The sequence below is a fragment of the Somniosus microcephalus genome, unplaced genomic scaffold (assembly GCF_052327205.1).
Source record: "Somniosus microcephalus isolate GS21.2 unplaced genomic scaffold, FLI_Smic_1.0 unresolved_chr4, whole genome shotgun sequence".
NCBI lineage: Eukaryota > Metazoa > Chordata > Chondrichthyes > Squaliformes > Somniosidae > Somniosus > Somniosus microcephalus.
In genome coordinates, this window is record NW_028225182.1 from 48,229,518 (window position 1) to 48,237,996 (window position 8,479).

The 8,479-nt window shown below is 45.5% G+C and overlaps 1 long non-coding RNA gene across 1 annotated transcript; it reads right to left on the reverse strand.

Moving 5' to 3' along the window:
• Positions 1–1,405: 1,405 nt before the first annotated feature.
• Positions 1,406–7,772, reverse strand: LOC147091043 (uncharacterized). Its single transcript, XR_015075362.1, has 2 exons — positions 4,499–7,772; positions 1,406–2,570 (listed from the first exon to the last, which is right to left on the reverse strand). It is a non-coding gene; the product is annotated as an uncharacterized LOC147091043 (long non-coding RNA).
• Between the last annotated feature and the right edge of the window lie 707 nt (positions 7,773–8,479).

Genomic DNA, 8,479 nt, shown 5'->3' on the forward strand with positions numbered 1-8,479 from the left:
ATTTTAGTTAATTCACCACTTACCTTGTAAAAAGCAGGCATTGTGACTGCTTTTTAAATGTGTAACTTCTGGAGACTTACCCTCCTGGAGAAACCTGCAAAAAAAACGTAAGTTCGATGCGCACGCGCTGCCTCTCCGGCGCACGCGTTTGACCACTGAACCCCCTTCTTTCAGGGCAACGGAAATTCTGGTTTCCCGCACATGCGCAGTGCATGCAAGAAACCGGCACTTCCATTGGGCCTACGGGTGAGTACCCCGTGCGTACTCACCCGTGGAGACCCGAATTTCTGGGTCAATATCTTGTCAGAAATGTAATGACATTACTTAATTGTTTCAACTTTAAGGGGAAGCTAGATAAACACATGAGGGACACAGGAAAAGATGGCTATGCTGATAGGGTGAGATGATGAGGGATGGGAGGAGGCTCGTGTGGAGCATAAACATCGACATGGACTGGTTGGGCTGAATGACCTGTTTCTGTGCTGTACATTCTATGTAATTCTACAAGATGCACTGCAGCAACTCGCCACGGCTTCTTCAACCTCACCTTCTAAACCCGTGACCTCTACCACCTAGAAGGACAAGGGCAATTAGGGAATGAACAAAAATAATTCCAGCCTGTTTTGGCCCATCAGGAGCTTGCGCACTGTGAGTCCACCATACTGGCACTCTTCTTCAGTGAGACACAGTGCTAGCATTTGGGAATGGGGAGGTATACAGTACCCCTAGCTTTGTTTAGAGGTTCCGCTTTCTGGCTGCACGAGTTGGATTCAACTGGTGATGTGTCTGTGCACTATCTATTGCTAATATCCCAGCTTGTGCATTAGGAAAGCAAATGGTATGTTAGGAAAGCAAATGGTATGTCGGCCTTTATTACAAGAGGATTTGAGTATAAGAGTAAAGACGTCTTACTGCAATTATATAGGGCCCTGGTGAGACCACACCTGGAGTATTGTGTACAGTTTTGGTCTCCTTACCTAAGGAAGGATAGAAACATAGAAAAACAGGAGCAGGAGTCAGCCATTCGACCCTTCGAGTCTGCTCCGCCATTCAATATGATCATGGCTGATCCTCTATCTCAATCCCATATTCCCGCTTTCTCCCCATACCCCTTGGTGCCTTTTGTGTCTAGAAATCTATCGATCTCCTTCTTAAATATATTCAGTGACTTGGCCTCCACAGCCTTCTGTGGTAGAGAATTCCACAGGTTCACCACCCTCTGAGTGAAGACATTTCTCATCTCAGTCCTAAATATCCTACCCCATATCCTGAGACTGTGAACCCTCATTCTAGACCCTCCCAATATACTTGCCATAGAGGGAGTGCAGTGAAGGTTCACCAGACTGGTTTCTGGGATGGGGGGATTGTCCTAATGTTGTGGAAAGAAACCACTCGGAGTCACGGGTAGGCTGTGATATGAGAGAAACTTTATTACAAGCATGCAGGGGAGAGCCTGCAGCGTACCGAAGTCTCTCAAATTTACAATGGTTGTCGCAGTATATTTACACATAATCAATCTGCTACCGGTAATTGGTCAACCGTTAATTACCGGTTACGTAGGCTTTGGCAGATGCTCCCCGCTATCTCAACTGTCCCGGACCCAAGGTCCTTACATCTGCCTTTCTGCAGTTTTGTTTATCTTGTCCAGTCTCCAGTTACCATTATCTTCGTTCATTGTTCCTGATTCAAGTTTTCGTGGAGAAATTTTATTACAACTACTGCTACTGTTAAATGCTGACACTGCGCTTTGGTCTGGTTTTGGTCAAGCTTCCCATCATACCTTGCAGTTACAGTTACATTTTAATAGCATAGCTTCTAACGCAACTATAATACACATTTAAAGGTTATCCAAACCTACAGGTTACCCTATCAGTCCCTCCTGTTGGCCCCTGGTCAGGCCTCGTCTGATCCAGTTAGGACATACCTAAATCCCTGAATTCTCTACCTGCTGGATTGTCCAGGGATCCAGCTGGACTCCCGCAAGTGTCAAATCCATAAATTATATGGTCCTCTTACAGCCTCACCGATGTCCTAGTGACATTAGCTGTGCTTGGGACCCAGTCGGACAGGTTTATATCGCATATGCGTCCCACTTTTCCCCAGTCTCTGAGAGTGGCACCTTGGCTACTGACACCGGGGGCGTATCTCCGATTTGACATCATCACCACTTGCACCGCTTGGGATATCATCCTTTTTTTGATAGCAACAGATGCATATACTGATGATAAGGACGAGCATGGAGGCGATGACGGCTGCCATTCTACCTATGTCCCACCAGTTAGGCTGTCTTTGGCTCTCTCCTACTGGCTGAAGGTCCCTGCCGTTTAGCTCCCAGCCTTCTAGCCGTTCTTTTGGTCAAGTCCACCTCCACTCTTCCCCTTGTGATGACCTGTTTACTCTGCGCAATGTATTCCATTGTGGCTTTCAAGGCCTGTTCCACACCGCCACCCTAGCGGCCGTCCCTGGTGTATCATCCACGCTCAACTCATCATCACACCATGGGCTGAAGACCAGGCCGGTGAGGGTTCTGCCTGGTAGATGGAAATCTCCCAAGGTGAGAGAGTCTGAAACTTGAAGGCAAAACGTATGATTATTTGTGACGTAATAAAACTCACTACGCACTTGGTTTGAGTATAAAGCAAGGCTTTAATCAAATTGTTTCAAAACATGGAGGTCTAGTTATCTTTCACTAGTTCCTGTTTACAAAATGTCCTGGGCAAGCTGGGCCCACGCCCGAGTATTTATACTCCTTGGACGGCACCACCAGCTGGCCGTCCAGTGTTATTTCATGAGTCTTTCTTCATGGATCATAAGATTCATAACAATCTGCACATACCAATCCTCTGTAGAGGTAGTTCTTCTCGTCGGTCAGAAAACATCACTGAGTCGGAGATGCCTGAATCGCCCTAAAGGCTCCTTCCAAAGGCTCTACCATCACCGCCACTGCTGAGCCCTCATCTATCGGTTTCAGGGTGTTACAGGTACACACTATGTAGTGCTCCGACTCAATACAGCACTCATCTGTGGTCATCAGGAGGGTGCCATTCTTGCCAGGTGCTACGTATCCGCGGGTACCCACCCGGTATGCCGATTCACCTCTGACCACTCCCAGAGACTCTACTTTACATCCCCCCCCGATATGTCCCATACTTGTGTCCCTGTGGCATCATCATTAGAAACCTAAATGCATCCGCAGCCCCCCCCCCGCCTGCTGGTCGGGCTACCAAGAGCTCCTGTCTATCTTCCTCCCAGTTAATCAGATTGAGACTGCTGACTTCCTTCTGCGCATGCCGGGGCACCGTCCCAAACCTGATGTCTTCAATGTCTGATTCAACACTGTCAATCAAGTCCCGAGCCAGCATGTCACATGCTCACCCCTCGGACTGTAAATCAGTCGCCTTTATTACGGCTTTCCCTGGGACCTCTATATCTCGCTGTAACCCAGTTCCAAGCACTTCTACTGCCGTGAGTGCATACTCCGTTCCCTGAGCTGTGAACCGCAGACCCTTGGCACTTTCCTGCACCACCCAGGAGGCATAGATATTCAGGCCTGTGATTTGCCATGAATTTAGGACTGAGTTGGCACTTAAGAACATAAGAACATAAGAAATAGGAGCAGGAGTAGGCCATACGGCCCCTCGGGCCTGCTCCGCCATCCAAAAAAGCCCCCCACTTCCCCTAATATACTTCGTCTCCGCTGCCCCTTGGGGGCCCCTACTTCGGGGGCTATGCGGTCCTTATAACCACTAAGTAATCGCTGCAATTTATGCTTTGCCCAAGTAATTGATGCTGGGTAATCACCACAATTGGCCTCTAATGCCAGCACTATATTGCTCAGGTTATAGGTTACTTCTAAAGTGACCATAGTTACATCATGTAAGAGTGCCTTCGGGCCCCCGACCCTGATCATGCCATCCGTTGGAGGTGGCACCATGGTGGGACATCATGACAGCTTTTGATATTCACATGTTGTTAAATCAAAGCATCTGATATCAGTACATCCCAACCGCTTAAGAACATCGCTACACAATTCTTGGCAATATTGTCCCTCTAAGTCCTGGTTCCCAAATGAATGGGGGTAATTTAGTCCACCCTGCTATAATGTTGGCGGTACTGATGACCACACCCGTCATTTTTCCGCGCTGCCCCTTGTGCGGTGAGCAGGAGGAGTATGACTAATGTCCAAGTCCGGCGTCATCATATATGCCAGTGACCGTTATGTCTCCATCAGTATCCACACTAGTTTGTAGTTTTGTACAATTGTCACTTCTGGGTCCGATAACAGGTTGAAGGAGTCTACTTGCGTAGTGCCGGGACGGACCTCAAGTTCATATGACCAACCGCCCGGGGTGCTGTACCCTGATCTTTCCCTTTGTGATGTGCAGGGAGGCCGTTCCAATCAGACTGGTTGTCCGGGGGCGGACAGTTCATGGTTGCTGCCACAGATAGGGTCCCAGTATCCTTGTCCCATATTACATTTGGGATTTATTTTCCATACCTTGGTCATATGGGTACGTGCGATGACCCGGTCCGTGATCCATATATTGGGTTTCTTTACCCATTCCCCTTTCCCTCCCTGTGGCAGTTGCATGTATTGTCCTGGATGCAAACAAGTACTTTTATCGATGTGCACGGTGGGCACCTCCCACGCTACTGTAATTGTCAGGGGGGTGATCGCCATCATGGCCGTCCACCAGGCCGCCATTGTGAGAGAGGTTTATCTGAAACAAAGTAATTAAGAGATCTGCTGCTAGCTTTCCTGTTGGTAGAAGCAGAATGTGAGTCATGAGGCTTAACCTGGGACCAATGTTTCCACCTACCCCCCCTTTTGTATATCCAAACACACGCATGTTTCGCTGGTCATTAGGACCGTGTAAGGCCTAGACCACCGAGGCGCCAGTCCCGGTTTGGATGGCACCCCTTTTACCATTACCCTGTCTCCCACATTTGAGAACACAGATGACTCGGGTTCAGACCTGCACCCATTTTGTCATTTCAAAATTATCCCCAAATACAAACAGCAGTATTGTTGAACTGACAGGGTTTGGCAATGTTCAATTTCATTTCAATCAATTATCTTATCACTTCCAATTTCAGAAACTAGTGATTCCCAGGCTGGGTGGTTTACACGGTGTTTTAACATTAGAGACAGAAGTGCTACAATTAGTTTACAAGGTAACTTTCATATAACAAAAGAAAGCAGAGAATCCATTGTGGCTCTGTTTAAGAGCCCAAGGGGTTAATTGATCAAATCATAATTTTCCTTCCGTCACTGTGGGGAAATATTAACTTAAAATTAAGAAATTAAATTTAACAATGTCCAATATCTTTAAATTTCATTCAGCAATACTAAAGTTGTTGCTTGGTTGAACTTAAACAGCTGTCAGTGGAAAGGGTTAACTCCTTTGTAGGTTTTTTTAAGAAGGCAGAGCGAAACATTGTAGGGCACACGCAATTGCGTCACTTCACGTAAATTTATAAAATAAAAAACTTTCCCGAACGAAAAAGACTTTCACACTTTAACTAAACACGAACAGAAGAGATAAAACAAAACAAAATAGCACGTGCTTGCAGAAAACGGTACATTACGTCATATTTCTTATTGTCCTTTCTTCAGATGCCTTTCCAAATGATTGTAAAAACATTGAATACAACTGGAGAAAAATTAGTTTTTCACATTTAAACAAATTGCTTTGGAGGATTTTACCATAGCAACCGCAACTCCAAGGTTAAATCTTAGAATGAAACTTAATCTTTTGTTAAACAAACTTTTTTTTCTCAGTTTTTCTACACCAGCTTAACTTAAATTGTAGTTTGAAGTTTTGTTTCAATTCTGGGTGCACAATCTTATTCGCACATTCTTAAAACTTCCAAAATCCAAGACAAGACAAAAGGGTTAAACGCTTTTCTTTAACACAGAGAAGTAGGTGGAGCTAAAACACACAACAGACATTTTTCTTTTTTTTTTAAGGACAGACTTTCAGACAAAAGGAATACTGTAACTTCTTAAACCTCGATAGTCAGGAAAACTTTCACACTTTAACACACACTTTCACACAAACTAAAATTCCAGCATTTTTTAAGATTCCTTTCACTCAGCAATCTTGTGTTTTATTTGTCTCAGCACAGACGTTAATAACTTACATGTCGGTAAAACTTTAGATTTCTTTTTTTTGCCCCCTTTTTTTTCTTTAAATCGGTGTCTCAGCAGCTTTCCCTGGCTTTCCAAATCCCTGTTTTTCTTTCTTCCTTTGCTGAGTTTTCAGACTGGTTAGCCTGCAAATTAGATCTTTTTTGTTAGGGTGGCTATCTGACACCTGGCTTCCTCAAGATTCTGCAGTGCGGAGCCTGCCTGAGCCGCGTTTACACCCAGCTGCTGCATGATCACAGCAGATGAGGCAACTTGGCACTGTAGAAGCTCGATCTGATTTTGTTGTTCTAAAATTTTATCATCCTGCGTGAGGATAACATCATCATCTTGCTCCCATTCTGCTGCCTCTCTTTCTAAATCATCCCAATCAACCTCCTCACTAGCATTCCGTCCACTATGCACTGACCTTGTCTTCATTACAGCGGCACACTTGGTGCCCACCTTTTTGAACTGTTCCACTAACTCCTCTTTTTCCCTCTCCCATGTGGCTCCAATCTTACACATTTTTCAGGTGGCCCTGAAAAAGAACCACTACAGTTTTCTCCTCCTTATTCTTGCTCTCCTTACTCCATCATTCTTTCTGTCAGTCGGGAACCCATTCAGGATCCCAGCCTTCCTTTACCCATTCTTTTTATTACCTTGTCATGCTTATTTAACAAATACTCCGTTATGGATCCCTGAGGACCTGGATTTCCCTCGGCCATCTTACCTACTTAACGCTTTTAGAAATCGCGGGGGCCTTCTACCCCCAGAGAGACACCCTTTAAGCTTTCTCCCCCCGCCCCTCACATGGCCGTTGGCGAAACTTAACTCTTTTAGACACCGTGAGGGTCTTCTACCCCCAGAGAGACACCCGCTAAGCTCTCTCCCCCGACCCTCACCTGGCTGTCGGCGACCACAACCACATTGCAAAGTTGCCCTCTCTCTCATGACAGCCCAATGACTCCGGATTGTTCGAGATCCCTGATAGTCCGAGGGACCGCTCCATGCCCACAGACCTAACTACTGGGTGGTATAAATTAACATACTCACCCCACTTTGTCTGTTGGTCCTGGAACGGTGCCCTTGTTTTGGTACTAGCAGTGGATCCTGCCGACTACGCCAAGTTGTTGTGGAAAGAAACCACTCGGAGTCACGGGTAGGCTGTGATATGAGAGAAACTTTATTGCAAGCATGCAGGGGAGAGCCTGCAGCATACCGAAGTCTCTCGAATTTACAATGGTTGTCGCAGTATATTTATACATAATCTGCTACCGATAATTGGTCAACCGTTAATTACCGGTTACGTAGGCTTTGGCAGATGCTCCCCGCTATCTCAACTGTCCCAGACCCAAGATCCTTACATCTGCCTTTCTGCAGTTTTGTTTATCTTATCCAGTCTCCAGTTACCATTATCTTTGTTCATTGTTCCTGATTCAAGGTTTCGTGGAGAAACTTTATTACAACTACTGCTACTGTTAAATGCTGACACTATGCTTTGGTCTGATTTTGGTCAAGCTTCCCATCATACCTTGCAGTTACAGTTACATTTTGATAGCATAGCTTCTAACGCAACTATAATACACATTTAAAGGTTATCCAAACCTACAGGTTACCCTATCAGGTTCCTGGGGTGGGGGGATTGTCCTATGAGGACAGATTGAGTAGACTAGGCCTATATTTAGAAGAATGGGAAGTGATCTCATTGAAACATACAAAATTCTTACAGGGCTTGACAGGGTAGATGCAGGGAGGATGTTTCCCCTGGCTGGGGAGTCTAGAACCAGGGGTCACAGTCTCAGAATAAGGGGTCGGCCATTTAAGACTGAGGTGAGGAGAAATTTCTTCACTCAGAGGGTGGTGAATCTTTGGAATTCTCTACCTCAGAGGACTGTGGAGGCTCAGTCGTTGAGTATATTCAAGACAGTGATTGATAGATTTTTGAATATTAAGGGAATCAAAGAATCTGCAAAGGGATATAGACAGGCTAAGTGAGTGGGCAAACATTTGGCAGATGGAGTATAATGTGGGAAAGTGCGAGGTTATCCACTTTGGCAGGAAAAATAAAAAAGCAAATTATTATTTAAATGGAGATTACAAAATGCTACAGTTCAGAGGGACCTGGGGGTCCTTGTGCATGAAACACAAAAAGTTAGCACGTAGGTACAGCAAGTAATCAAAAAGGCATATGGAATGTTGGCCTTCATTGCAAGGGGGTTGGAGTATAAAAGCAGGGAAGTCCTGCTACAACTATTGGTGAGACCACACCTGGAGTACTGCATACAGTTTTGGTCTCCTTATTTAATTGGAGGCTGTTCAGAGACGATTCACTCGGTTGATTCCTGGGAT